This window comes from Chlorocebus sabaeus, chromosome 11, assembly GCF_047675955.1.
Source record: "Chlorocebus sabaeus isolate Y175 chromosome 11, mChlSab1.0.hap1, whole genome shotgun sequence".
NCBI lineage: Eukaryota > Metazoa > Chordata > Mammalia > Primates > Cercopithecidae > Chlorocebus > Chlorocebus sabaeus.
In genome coordinates this window covers 107,546,018-107,560,590 of record NC_132914.1, presented here as the reverse complement: position 1 = coordinate 107,560,590, position 14,573 = coordinate 107,546,018, and the positions used below count along the sequence as shown (strand labels likewise).

Below are 14,573 nucleotides of genomic sequence, written 5' to 3'. Positions count from 1 at the left end.
GACTTGTGCATTCAGAGTAGAATATATCTATAATTCAGTAAGATATGTGTTCTCTTAATAACCAGGAGGAAAAAAACTACTTATAAAAAAAAGATTGGCTGGGCGTGGTGGCTCATGCCTGTAATCCCAACACCTTGGGAGGCTGAGGCGGGTGGATCACAAGGTCAGGAGATCAAGACCATCCTGGCCAACATCGTGAAACCCATCTCTAATAAAAATACAAAAATTAGCTGGGTGTGGTGGCACATGCCTGTAATCCCAGCTATTCAGGGGGCTGAGGCACAAGAATTGCTTGAACCCAGGAGGCAGAGGTTGCAGTGAGCCAAGATCGCACCACTGCACTACAACCTGGCGACAGAGCAAGACTCCATCACTAAAAAAAAAAAAAGATTGATAGAAAATCAAATCTTGACCAAGAGCAGTAATCCCAGGACTTTGGGAGGCTGAGGCAGGTGGATCACTTGAGGTCAGGAATTCGAAACCAGCCTGGCCAACATAGTGAAACCCCATCTCTACTAAAAATAGAAAAATTAGCCAAGCATGGTGGTGCACACCTATAATCCCAGCTACTCGGGAGGCTGAGACAGAAGAATCACTTGAACCCAGAAGGCAGAGGTTACAATGAGCCAAGATTGCCCCACTGCACTCCAGCCTGGGCAACAGAGGGAGACTCCATCTCAAAAAAAAAAAAAAGGAAAATAAAAGAAAATCAAATATTTTATAAAATAACGTTAGCCCAAAACAGTGTGAGGATGATGGTCATCTTGTTCTTCCTTAAGCACCCTGTTTACATTCATCATTGCCATGTGCCACTAGTTACTGTCGTATGTGTAGAAAGATTACAGTACATGGAAATACATGAACAAGATCTATGTGATTTGATTGGACATTTTTCTTTTTCTCAAAAGTATTAGTACTGAAGACCTTCATAAAAAGTTTGGCGCTATGTCCAGAAAGGGACATAATACTATTCCACCAAAAGCCATTTGGTTTGTTTCCTCCTTCATTTTTGTTTATAGATGTTTGGAAGACCATGCCATTAGGAGAGTGTAATTTTAGGGCCACATCTGCTCTGTGTTGATGTTGAGATAAATCATCCATCATGATTTTCCACTTCGCTTCAACTCTGCAGCTCCAGTTTACAGGTGATCTGGCAGTGTGCTAAGCACTTTACAGTTTTAAATCCTATTTAACCTTTACAAAAAAAACTTTTGTGGGCCAGGTGCTCTGGCTCACACCTGTAATCCTAGCACTTTGGGAAGCTGAGGTGGGTGGATCACTTGAGGTCAGGAGTTTGAGACCAGTCTGGCCAATATCGTGAAACCCTGTCTCTACTAAAAATACAAAAATTAGAGCTTGGCACTGTGTCTCACACCTGTAATCCAGCACTTTGGGAGGCCAAGGTGGGCAGATCACCTGAGGTCAGGAGTTCAAGACCAGCCTAGCCAACATGGTGAAACCCTGTCTCTACTAAAAATAGAAAAATTAGCTGGGTGTTGTGGCAGGTGTCTGTAATCCCAGCTACTCGGGAGGCTGAGGCAGGAGAATCACTTGAACCCGGGAGGTGGAGTTTGCAGTGAGCCGAGATTGCGCCACTGCACTCCAGCCTCGGTGATAGTGAGACTCCATTTCAAGAAATAAAAATAAAAGGCCAGGAGCAGTGGCTCACACTGTAATCCCAGCACTTTGGGAGGCCGAGGCAGTCGGATCACAAGGTCAGGAGTTAGAGATCAGCCTGGCCAACATGGTGAAACCCCGCCTCCACTAAAAATATGAAAACTAGCTGGGTGTGGTGGCGGGCTCCTGTAATCCCAGCTACTCAGGAGGCTGAGGCAGGAGAATTGTTTGAACCCAGGAGGCGGAGGTTGCAGTGAGCTGAGATCATGCCATTGCGTTCCAGCCTGGCTGACAAGAGCAAGACTCCGTCTCAAAAAAAAAATAAAATAAATAAAAATTTTAAAATTATAAAATTAAATACAATTAAAAATTAGCTGGGTGTGATGGCATACACCTGTAATCCCAGCTACTCGGGAAGCTGAGACAGGAGAATTGTTTGAACCTGGGGGGTGGAGGTTGCAGTGAGCTGAGATCTCACCACTGCACTCCAGCCTGGGTGACAGAGGAAGTCTCCATCTCAAACAAACAAAAAAACACCTTTGTGGCAGATGCAAGTTTATCCCCTTTTCCAGATGAAGAAGGCGAGGCTACAGAAATTAACTTTTTGAAACTCACCCACCTGGAAGTTGGCTAAATTAAACCTAAATCTGTCAGAATCCAGAGCTGGCCCATACAGCCAAAAGGTGGTCACTTTGAAACAGTGTAATTTTCAGTAACCCATTCATGCAACAGTATCAGTAGATTGCTCTGTTGGGTGCACAATGCCAGTTATTGAAAGGATGCACAAGAGATGTCAGTGTGGTCTCTGCTCTCTAGGACCATAATGGTCTGATGGGAAATGTGTGTAACAAGATATATATGAAGAAATACTGCAAGGTTCACATGACGCCCAGTTCGGTAGAAGCCCAGAGAAAAAGAGGCTTTGTTGAAGTTCAGTTGGAGAAGATTTAGCAAAGGTGGCTCTCAAACCAACTGAGCTCTGAAGTGAGCCAAACTGGGCAGACTAGATCCAAAAATGGTATACTGGCCCTGGGTAAATGATGTGGTCAAGCCTGGCATGAAGGCAGCCTTAGGGTGTAGAATATGATGGGGAGGATGCTGCCCCAGCAGGAGGGAATGCCTCACATTTTTGAAAGCCAGGGTCAGACTAGGACTTGAAACTTTATCCTGTCAACAGGGCAAAGGACATGACAGATTCTCCATGTTGGCACTTTTCTGCTTTTCCCACCATTCTGAGAACCATTAGCCTGAGCAATTGTCACTTTTTTTCTTTCCAAGCTATTCCACAGTTTCGGCACTCAACTCTCGTGGGCTTTTAAAAAACAGACTTGTTGGCCGGGCGCAGTGGCTCACGCCTGTAATCCCAGCACTTTGGGAGGCCGAGGCGGGCAGATCATCTGAGGTCGGGAGTTTGAGACCAGCCTGACCAACATGGAGAAACCCTTCTCTACTAAAAATACAAAATTAGCCGGGCATGGTGGCACATACCTGTAATTCCAGCTACTCAGGAGGCTGAGGCAGGAGAATCACTTAAACCCGGGAGGTGGAGGTTGCAGTGAGCCGAGATTGCACTCCAGCCTGGGCAACAAGAGCAAAACTCTGTCTCAAAATAAAAAATAAAAATAAATAAATAAAATAAAAACAGCCTTGTTGAAAAATAATTCACATACAATTCACCCATATAAAATGTTCAATGGTGTTTAGCATTTTACACTATTTTCATGTGTAACATAAACTTTGCCATTTTAACTGTTTTAAGTGTACAATTCAGTAGCATTAATTCCATTCAAAATGTTGTACAACCATCACCACTATCTATTTTGAAAACTTTTTTATCACCCCAATAGAAACTCTGTCCCCATTAAACCACTCCCCGTCTTCCATTCAGCCCCTGTAAACTCTAATTTACTTTCTGTCTGTATGCATTCACCTATCCTGGACATTTCATGTAAATGGAATCATGTGAGCCAGGCACAGTGGCTCACATCTGTAATCCCAGCACTTTGGGAAGCCGAGGCAGGCAGATCACTTGAGGTCAGGAGTTTGAGACCAGCCTGGCCAACATGGCAAAGCCCCATCTCTACCAAAAATACAAAACTTAGCTGGGCATGGTGGTGGGCAGCTGTAATCCCAGCTACTCGGGAGGCTGAGGCAGGAGAATCACTTGAACCCAGGAGGCAGAGGTTGCAGTGAGTGAGCTGAGATTGTGCCACTGCACTCCAGCCTGGGTGACAGACGGAGACCTCTGTCTCAAAAAAAAAAAAAAAAAAGGGAATCTTACGATATTTGTCCTTTTTGTGTTTGACTTCTTTCACTTAATGTAATGTTTTTGAGATTCAGTCTTCATCCATGTTGTAGCATGTATCAGAACTCAGAACTTCTTTTTTTTTTAAAGACAGTCTCATGCTGTCACTCAGGCTGGAGTGCAGTGGTGTGATCTCGGCTCACTGCAACCTCTGCCTCTTGGGTTCAAGCGATTCTCGTGCCTCAGCCACCTAAGTAGTTGGGATTACAGGCACACAACACCACATCTGGCTAATTTTTGTATTTTTAGTAGAGATGGGGTTTCACCATGTTGGCCAGGCTGTTCTCAAACTCCTGACCTCAGCTGACCCGCCTGCCTTGGCCTCCCAAAGTGCTGGGATTACAGGTCACTTGGATTGTTTCCACCTTCTGTGAAGAATGCTGCGATGAACATGGTTATACAAGCTGAGTTCCTGCTTTCAGAGTGCTTTTAAAAAGTCACCCATTTGCTATTTTATCACAAATCCCCTTGAGATTTATCCCTAAACCATTATTTAAGTCTTTTTACTTCTCTGACTATCTCATAAATAAAAATGCCCACCTAGACATCTTAGAACCCTCTACTGAAAAGAGGGAAAATCGGTTGGGATGCTGGTAACATTTATTCTCTCCAGTTGTTCAGGCGAATTCTTTGTCATGAAGTTGTTTTTCCACTGAAAGGAAACCTGTCACTGCCAGGAGACACTTAAGGGATGTTAAGTAATGTTTCCCTTAGAGCAATTTATAAGTGTTAGGCTTTTCCCCTTGTACAAAATACAGAGCTAAGAAAAATGTCTAATGCAGCTGGGAAAGATTTTCATTCTTAGGAGGCTGCTGGGCATTTAGAGATGAACTTAAGTGGAGCAGAACATTTATATTTATAAATTGTTCCTCCAGTGTATTTGACCCAACACTCCATGGTATCCACGTCATTCTGCATCTGTTATACAGCTGACCTAACGATTCACAGCCAATTACCATCCCAGGACTTCCGTTTCCTCACATAAAATGAAGATAACCTCTAACATGTCCTGCAGCTCCAAAATTATCCTTTCTGAACATGATTCCATGAGGAAGAGGAGGCCTAGTCCCCTTGGATATATCTCCTGTGTATCCCAAGTTGGTTTAACACCATACGTGCCCTTTGAATATTATTGAAATCAGTATGATCTGGCCGAGCATGGTGGGTCTTGCGTGTAATCCCAGCACTATGGGAGGCCAAGGCGGGTGGATCACTTTGCTGCAGGATAATTAAGGAATTAGAGAGACTGAGGGGTTAAGGAGGAATTATTTAATTACTTAGGTGCACCAACCCAGTCGGATTAACATCCAAAGGACTGGGCCCCAAACAAGAGTCAAGCTAACTTTTAAGCATTTTCTGGGGTGTGGAGAGATCTGTGCTGGGGGAAGCATATTACAGAAGCGAGAAACAAAGACAGTTATTTAATTGAGACATGCATTACATTATTTCGTACTTTTTAAGGAACAACATGTTTTACAACTTGAGTTTATCTGTCTAGTGACCTTGCAGCTGCACAGCTAGAGAAACAGAGTCTTTACAATGCCAGGGAAAGGGAGAGAGAAGGCTCACTAGCCACAGAAATACAGGCAGTTAATTTTAAAGGACTACAGCTCTTTCTCTTCCTCAGGGGGAACTGGGTTTTCTTATATATAACTGAGTTTTTGTTTAAACCTTTTTTTAATTTTTTTTAATTCCTGTTTCGGCTTGAGCTGAGTTCAAGACCAGCCTGGCAACATGGCAAAACCCCATCTCTACCAAAAAAAATTAGCCGGGTGTGGTGGCAGGTACCTGTATTCCCAGCTTCTTGGAAGGCTGAGGTGGGATTATCTCTTGAGCCCAGAAGGTAGAGGTTGCAGTGAGCTGTGATTGCACCACTGCACTCCAGCCTGGGTGATAAAGCCAGACCTTGTCTCAAAACAAAACAAAACAAAATCAGTATGATCTGAATTACGTCATATTAGTGGGACCTAACCATAGAAACTACCCTCTCTTTGATAAGTTGATTTTCAAGATGAATATTTTGAAACTTCCAGATTAGCTGGGAATGGTACTGCACACCTGTAGTCCCAAGTACTCAGGAGGCAGAGATGGAAGGATTGCCTGAGCCCAGGAGGTCAAGGCTGCAGTGAGCTATGATTTCGCCACTGCACTCCAGCCTGGGTGACAGAGACCCATCTCTAAATAAATAAATAAATAAAAATTGGGCACAGTGGCTCATACCTGTAATCCAGTACTTTGTGAGGCCAAGGCAGGAGGATAGCTTGAGCCCAGGAGTTTAAGATCAGCCAGGGCAACATAGCAAGACCCCATCTCTACACACACACTCAATTTTTTTAATTAGCTTGGTGTGGTGCACGCCTATAGTCCCAGCTACTTGGGAGGCTGAGGTGGAGGGATCACAAGCCTGGGAAGTTGAGGCTACAGTGAGGTATGATTGTGCCACTGCCCTCCAGCCTGGACAACAGAGGGAGACCCTGTCTCAAAAAATACATAAATAAATAAAAACAAAAAAAATTCCAGAGGAGATAGGTCCTCCTATGCCTCTAATATTTTCCTCTATAAATATTTTTGCTTCATACTTTCTTTGTGTGAGTTTATCAGCTTCACAGGTGTGTTTTAGCTCTATTTCTTTATAGGAATTATCAATTTTTTTTTTTTTTTTTGAGATGGAGTCTCACTCTACCACCCAAGTTGGAGTGCAGTGATGTGATCTCAGCTCATTGCAACCTCTGCCTCCCGGGTTCAAGCAATTCTTCTGCCTCATCCTCCCAAGTACCTGGGATTATAGGCACGTGCCACCATGCCTGACTAATTTTTGTAATTTTAGTAGAGATGGAGTTTCACCATATTGGCCAGGCTTGTCTTGAACTCCTGACCTAGTGATCCACCCACCTTGGCCTCCCAAAGTGCTGGGATTACAGACCTGAGCCACTGCGCCCAGTCTCAACATTTCTTCTACCAATTAGCCAGTGATACATTCTCCTTCATTCCCGTCAGTATATAAAAATGATATTTCTCCCATCAGAACACAAAAATCCTCTCTTTCACCCACCTGCTGCCAACCATGTCCTCCTTCGTGACACTTTGACATTTTGGACTGGCTACTTAAATATATGAATTTTTAAAAATTTTTTTTTTCTTTTTGGCAGAATGTCCCTCTGTCACCCAGGCTGGAGTGCCATGGCATAATCTCGGCTCACCGAAACCTCCACCTCCGGGTTCAAGTGATTCTCCTGCCTCAGCTTCCCAAGTAGCTGGGATTACAGGTGTGAGCCACTATGCCTGGCATGAATATAAATTTCTCCTCCATTTTGCTGTGGGGGGCTGTCCTATACATAAAAGAATGTTTAGCAGCATCCCTAGTATCTATCTACCCGATGCCGGAAGCAACACCCACCCCACCTCAGATGTCTCCAGACATTGCCAAATGTCCCTTAGGAATACAGTCACCACCCTGCCTCCACCCCAGTTGAGAACCACTTCTCTGCAGCAAAACTCCTCAAAAGAATTGGCCAGGCACAGTGGCTCAAGCTTATAATCCCAGCACTTTGGGAAGCCGAGGCAGGTGGATCACCAGGTCAAGAGTTCAAGACTAGCCTGGCCAGCATGGGGAAACCCCGTCTCTACTAAAAATACAAAAAGTAGCCAGCTGGGCGTGGTGGCGCATGCCTGTAATCCCAGCTACTTGGGAGGCTGAGGCAGGAGAATCGCTTGAACCCAGGAGGTGGAGGTTGCAGTGAACCAAGATCATGCCACTGCACTCCAGCCTGGGCGAAAGAGCGAGATCCTGTCTCAAAAAAAAAGAATTATCAGCTGGGCAAGGTGGCTCAAGTCTGTAATTCCAGCACTGTAGGAGGCCAAGGCAGGCAGATTACCTGAGGTCAGGTGTTCAAGACTAGCCTGGCCAACATAGTAAAACCCCTTCTCTACTAAAATACACAAAAATTAGCAGGGCATGGTGGCACATCCCTGTAATCCAGCTACTGGGGAGGCTGAGGCAGGAGAATCACTTGAATTTGGGAGGCAGAGGTTGCAGTGAGCCAAGATCATGCCATTGAACTCCAGCCTAGGTGACAGAGCAAGACTGCATTTCAAAAAAAAAAAAAAAGAATTATCTATCTGCACTGTCTCACATGTGTCTCCTTTTCTTTACCAAAGTGCCACAGAAAATGTTCTTGTTGAGATCATCAATGACTTTCATGTTGCTAAATGCTATGGTTATTTCTCCATAAGATGCAAAAAATTAGCTGGGCGTGGTGGCGGGTGCCTGTAGTCCCAGCTACTCAGGAGGCTGAGGCAGGAGAATGGTGTGAACCAGGGAGGCAGAGCTTACAGTGAGCCGAGATCATGCCACTGCACTCCAGTCTGGGCAACAGAGCAAGACTCTGTCTCAAAAAAAAGAAAAGAAAAAAGTATAGGCCGGGCGCAGTGGCTCAAGCCTGTAATCCTAGCACTTTGGGAGGCCGAGACGGGTGGATCACGAGGTCAGGAGATCGAGACCATCCTGGCTAACACGGTGAAACTCCGTCTCTACTAAAAAATACCAAAAAAAAACTAGCCGGGCGAGGTGGCGGGTGCCTGTAGTCCCAGCTACTCGGGAGGCTGAGGCAGGAGAATGGCGTGAACCCGAGAGGCGGAGCTTGCAGTGAGCTGAGATCCGGCCACTGCACTCCAGCCTGGGTGACAGAGCAAGACTCCGTCTCAAAAAAAAAAAAAAAAAAAAAAAAAAAAAAGTATAATAGCAAACACTTATATAGTGCTTCTGGAACAGGAATTAAAAGAAATTAAAGAATGTGTAAGCAAAAACTCAGTTGTATGTAAAAAAACCCAATTCCCCCTGAGGAAGAGAAAGAGCCGGAGTCCTTTAAAAATTAACTGCCTGTTTCTCTGTCTGTGGCTAGTGTGCCTTATCTCTCCCTTTCCCAGGCATTGTAAAGACTCTGTTTCTCTAGCTGTGTGGCTGCAAGGTCACTAGACAGATAAACTCAAGTCGTAAAACATGTTTTTCCTTGAAAAGTAAGAAATGATGTAATGCATGTCTCAGCTGAATAACTGTCTTGTTTCTCTCTTCTGTAATATGCTTCCGCCTGCACAGATCTCCCCCCGCCCCACAAAATGCTTAAAAGGTAACTTGACTCCTTGTTAGGGGCTCAGTCCTTTGAATGTAAATCCAACTGGTTCGATGCACCAAAATAATAAATAATAAGTATCCTCCTCAACCCCTCGGTCTCTTTGATTCCTAAATTATTCTGCTACACTGCAAGGGACCCAGAGATCTCCTCCAGCCCCTCTTTTAACTCTTAGCGGGTTTTTGAGCTGAATCTAGAAAATGAACTGACACCAGGCAGATTAACAAGAGAAAAGTGTACAAACTTTGTTTCACATGTACGGGGGAGTCTACACGAAAGAGTGAAGTCTGAAGAAGTGGTCAAATAAGATGCTTTTTACGTTTTAGACAAAGAGCAATACATTTGAGAAGAAATGACAGGACAAATAAAATCTGTCTGGGGCAGTAAATTTTTCAGGGGAGTCACTAGGTGATAAATGGTGGGGAGTGCCAAACTGGTGGAAGTAAGGGTAACTTTGAGAAGTATGTTTACAGACGTCCATTGTAGCCTTTAATTTTAAGTCTCTGGAGATAAAGGCTATTTTCTTGCTCTTATATGGAGAGGGTACCTTTTCCAGATAAATCCTCATCACTTGTTACATGCAGGAAAACAGTGGTCAGCTTATTGTTTCCGAAACTTTACTTTCTCTATTTTTTTTTTTTTTTTTTTTGTGATGGGGTCTCACTCTGTCACCCTAACTGGAGTGCAGTGACACAATCTAGGCTCACTCCAACCTCCGCCTTCCAGGTTCAAGTGATTCCCATGCCCCTGTCTCCTGACTAGCATGCACCACCACGTCCAGCTAATTTTTGTATTTTTAGTAGAGACAGGGTTTCACCATGTTGGCCAGGATGGTCTTGAACTCCTGGGCTCCAGTGATCAGCCTGCCTCGGCTTCCCAAAGTGCTTGAATTACAGGCATGAGCCACCGTGCCCAGCCTCTCTAATGCTTTTTTTTTTTTTTTTTTTTTTTTTTTGAGACGGAGTCTCGCTCTATCGCCCAGGCTGGAGTGCAGTGGCGCGATCTCGGCTCACTGCAAGCTCCGCCTCCCAGGTTCACCTCAGCCTCCCAGTAGCTGGGACTACAGGCGCGCACAACCACGCCCGGCTAATTTTTTTGTATTTTTAGTAGAGACGGGGTTTCACCGTGTTAGCCAGGATGGTCTAGATCTCCTGACCTCGTGATCTGCCCGCCTCGGCCTCCCAAAGTGCTGGGATTACAGGCGTGAGCCACCGCGCCCGGCCTCTCTAATGCTTTTTAACACAATAATTGATATATCGATTTGGCATATTTGGAGTTTTGGAATTTTGTTTTTGTTTTTGTTTTTGAGACAGGGTCTCTCTTTGTCACCCAGGCTGGAGTGCAGTGGTGGGATCATGGCTCACTGCAGCCTCCACTTCCTGGGCTCAAGTGAGTCCCCTGCCTCAGCCTCCCTGGTAGCTGGGACTATATATGAGCACCACCGTGTCTGGCTAATTTTTGTGTTTTTTTGTACAGACGTTGTCTTGCCATATTGCCTAGGCAGGTCTTGAACTCCTGACCTCAAGTGATCTGCCTGCCTCGGCCTCCCAAAGTACTGGGATTACAACCACCATGCCCAGTCCAATTTGGCATATTTTGGGATGGCACGTCCTTTGCTCCTTTAGTGCTCACAGTGTGCCAGGTGTTGTTCTAAGTGTCTTAGATATGGTGGAACACCTTGCTGGTTCAACCACCAGAGCAGCTCCTTTTTAAAATATTTTCTGTCTTTCATAACAAAATTATAGTCAGCAATAATTCTGAAATGAAGTGACTAATAATCATGGCCAGAAAAGAAACAGTGAAAGTTTTACTTTATAGAATTTCATGGCCGGGCATGGTGGCTCACACCTGTAATCCCAGCACTTTGGGAGGCCAAAGCAGGTGGATCACCTGAGGTCCAGAGTTCAATACCAGCCTGGCCAACACAGTGAAACCCTGTCTTTACTAAAAATATAAAAATTAGTCTGTAATACCAGCACTTTGGGAGGTCAAGGTGGGTGGATCACCTGAGGCCGGGAGTTCAAGACCAGCCTGACCAACATGGAGAAACCCTGTCTCTACTAAAAATACAAAATTAGCTGGGCGTGGTGGTGCACGCATGTAGTCCCAGCTACTCAGGAGGCTGAGGCAGGAGAATCACCTGAACCTAGAAAGTGGAGGTTACAGTGAGTGGAGATCATGCCATTGCACTCCAGACTAAGCAACGAGAGCAAAGCTCCTTCTCAAAAAAAAAAAAAAAAAAAAATTAGCCAGGCATGGTGGTGTGCATCTGTAATCCCAGCTACTCAGGAGGCTGAGGTGGGAGAATCGCTTGAGCCCAGGAGGTGGAGGTTGCAGTGAGCTGAGATCATGCCACTACACTCCAGCTAGGATGACAGAGTGAGAGTCTGTCTCAAAAGAAAAAAAAAACTCAAATTAATATTATGGTACAAAAAGGTAACAAATTAATGCTTTTAAATTACATTTATATATTTGTGTATATATGTGTGTATATACACATATAAATATATTTATGGCTGGGCACAGTGGCTCATGCCTGTAATCTCAGCACTTTGGGAGGCTGAGGGGGGTGGATCACGAGGTCAGGAGTTGGAGACCAGCCTGACCAACATGGTGAAGCTCTGTCTCTACTAAAAATAGAAAAATTACCCGGGAATGGTGGCACCTGCCTGTAATCCCAGCTACTCAGGAGGCTGAGGCAGGAGAATTGCACCACTGCACTCCAGCCTGGGTGACAGAGTGAGACTCCGTCTCAAATATGTATCTATATATAGATACAGAGGTAGATATAGCTATGATATAGCTATAGAGAGAGAGAGCTATACAGATCTATATCTATATAGATCTATTTAGATATATTTTTGTATTTGTAGTAGAGACGGGGTTTCACCATGTTGGCCAGGATGGTCTCGATCAGCTGACCTCATGATCCACCCGCCTTGGCCTCCCAAGTGCTAGGATTACAGGCGTGAGCCACCACACCCGGCCCAATTTTTTTTTTTTCCCAGATGGGGTCTCCCTGTGTTGCTTAGACTGGCTCGAACTTCTGGACGCAGGGATCCTCCTGCCTCAGCCTCCTGAGCCACCATACATGGCCTATTTTATTATTTTTATTATATTATATATTATATATAATATTATAGTTTATATTATGTATTTTTTCATAAATCAAAGTACTATTTTATTAAATGAGTTATTTTATACAACATGAGCATCAATATAATTACAGTTGTAAAAAAATTTTTATAACAAAGATGGACTGATTTTCAGATTTCCAAATCAGAGTCAACTGTACATTGACACAGAATTGTCTTTGCATGAAGCCCAAAAGGGAACAGCATAAAAACGAGTGTTTCTGTAGCCCCTTTATTTTTGCTGATCAACAGTTTGTTAGAAAAGCAGCTGCAGGTATGTTACCTAAGGTCTGAGACAGTAGAAGAGTCAAAGGTGTCATGAATTCACCTGTAAACAACCTTATGCCTGAACATCAGCTAATTCTGCAGTAAGTGGAGTCTTAGGATGCTTGCTCTCAAAGTGCTGCTTGAAGGTATTAGGGTCTGGCATTTGTGTCCTACAGACAGTGCAGGTATATATTAAGGCAGCTTTGGCAGCAGCCTTTTGGTCATGTCCTTGTTTCTTCTTTTGTCCAGCTTGCTTTTTGGCATTTTTCTGCTGAAACTGAATTTTCTGCTGTCCACGAGCCATATCCGGGCCGGGACAGTCTTGCGTCAGAGAGACTGCACAGTGCGAGAGGGCCAGGAGAGGACGCCGGAGGGAGAGGCTATATTATATATATTATATATTTTATTGTCTGCCTGGGAATATGGCAATATCAATATAATATATATTACATAGTATTATATAATATATATTATTTATTATATAATATTATAATTTTTTATTTTATTTTATTTTGAGACAGAGTCTTGTTCTGTTGCCCAGGCTGGAGTGCAGTGGCACAATCTTGGCTCACTGCAACTTCCACCTCCTGGGTTTGGGCAATTCTCCTGCCTCAGCCTTCCAAGTAGCTGGGATTAACAGGCGTCTGCCACCACAGCCAGCTAATTTTTGTATCTTTAGTAGAGACAGGGTTTCACCATGTTCACCAGGCTGGTCTTGAACTCCCGACGTCAGGTGAACCACCTGTCTCAGCTTCCCAAAGTGCTGGGATTACAGGTGTGAGCCACCGTGCCTGGCCTGTTTTGTTTTGTTTTGTTTTATTTTGTTTTGTTTTGTTTTGAGATGGAGTCTTCCTCTGTTGCCCAGGCTGGAGTGCAGTGGTGCAAACCTACCCCTCTCTGACCTATGCCCTGGGGTGGATCACTTCTACCATGCTGCCCTTAATAAGCTTCCCACCATGAATTAATTTAATCTTTATAACAATCCCATTAAATAGGTGCTGTTATATCTCCCCCATTTCACAGAAGGGGTGACTAAGATTCTGGAAAATTAAGTGAGTTTTAAATTAAGATAATAAATGGCAAAAATGAGATTTAAACCCAGGCAGTCTAGTGCCTATTTCTATGCTTTTAATGGTTCCCCACTGCCATTTATGAAGGACAATGTAAAGAATACCTGTATCGGCCAGGTGCGGTGGCTTATGCCTGTAATCCCAGAATTTTGGGAGGCTGAGGCGGGCGGATCACGAGATTAGATCGAGACCGTCCTGGCTAACACGGTGAAACCTCATACTAAAAATACAAAAAATCACCTGGGCGTGGTGGCCCTCACCTGTAGTCTCAGCTACTTGGAAGGCTGAGGCAGGAGAATCACTTGAACCTGGGAGGTGGAGGTTGCAGTGAGCCAAGATGGCACCGCTGCACTCCAGCCTGGGTGACAGAGTGAGACTCCATCTCCAAACACACACACAAAAAGAATACCTGTATCTTTACCATTTAACTTTTTTAGCTGTTACATTTTGCCACAGTTGAAGCTCCCATAGATCCTTTTCCCATCTCATTCCCTACTCTCCTTTCCTAGATGTAAGCTTCAATTTTATTTTGGTGGGCATCTTCTCTGTGAACTTTTAAATACTTTTCCTAAATATGTATGTATCCAAAAACAATGTATAATATCCTGTATATTTTCCAACTTTATTTAAATGATATCATAGAGTGATACAATTCTACAACTTACTTTATTCAATAAACTTTTTACATTTATCCATATTAACATTAATACATGTGCTAGAGTTCATTTATTTTATTTTATTTTATTTATTTATTTATTTTTGAGACAGAGTCTCGCTCTGTCGCCCAGGCTGGAGTGCAGTGGCCAGATCTCAGCTCACTGCAAGCTCTGCCTCCTGGGTTTACGCCATTCTCCTGCCTCAGCCTCCCGAGTAGCCGGGACTACAGGCGCCCGGGGCTACAGGTGCCCGCCACCGCGCCCGGCTAGTTTTTTGTATTTTTAGTAGAGACGGGGTTTCACCATGTTAGCCAGGATGGTCTCGATCTCCTGACCTCGTGATCTGCCCGTCTCAGCCTCCCAAAGTGCACGGATTACAGGCTTGAGCCACCGCA

At 44.3% G+C, this 14,573-nt stretch overlaps 1 pseudogene; it reads right to left on the bottom strand.

The window, feature by feature from the left end:
* Nucleotides 1-9,672: 9,672 nt before the first annotated feature.
* On the bottom strand, nucleotides 9,673-12,819 carry LOC103239108 (zinc finger protein 706 pseudogene; annotated as a pseudogene).
* Nucleotides 12,820-14,573: the final 1,754 nt, after the last annotated feature.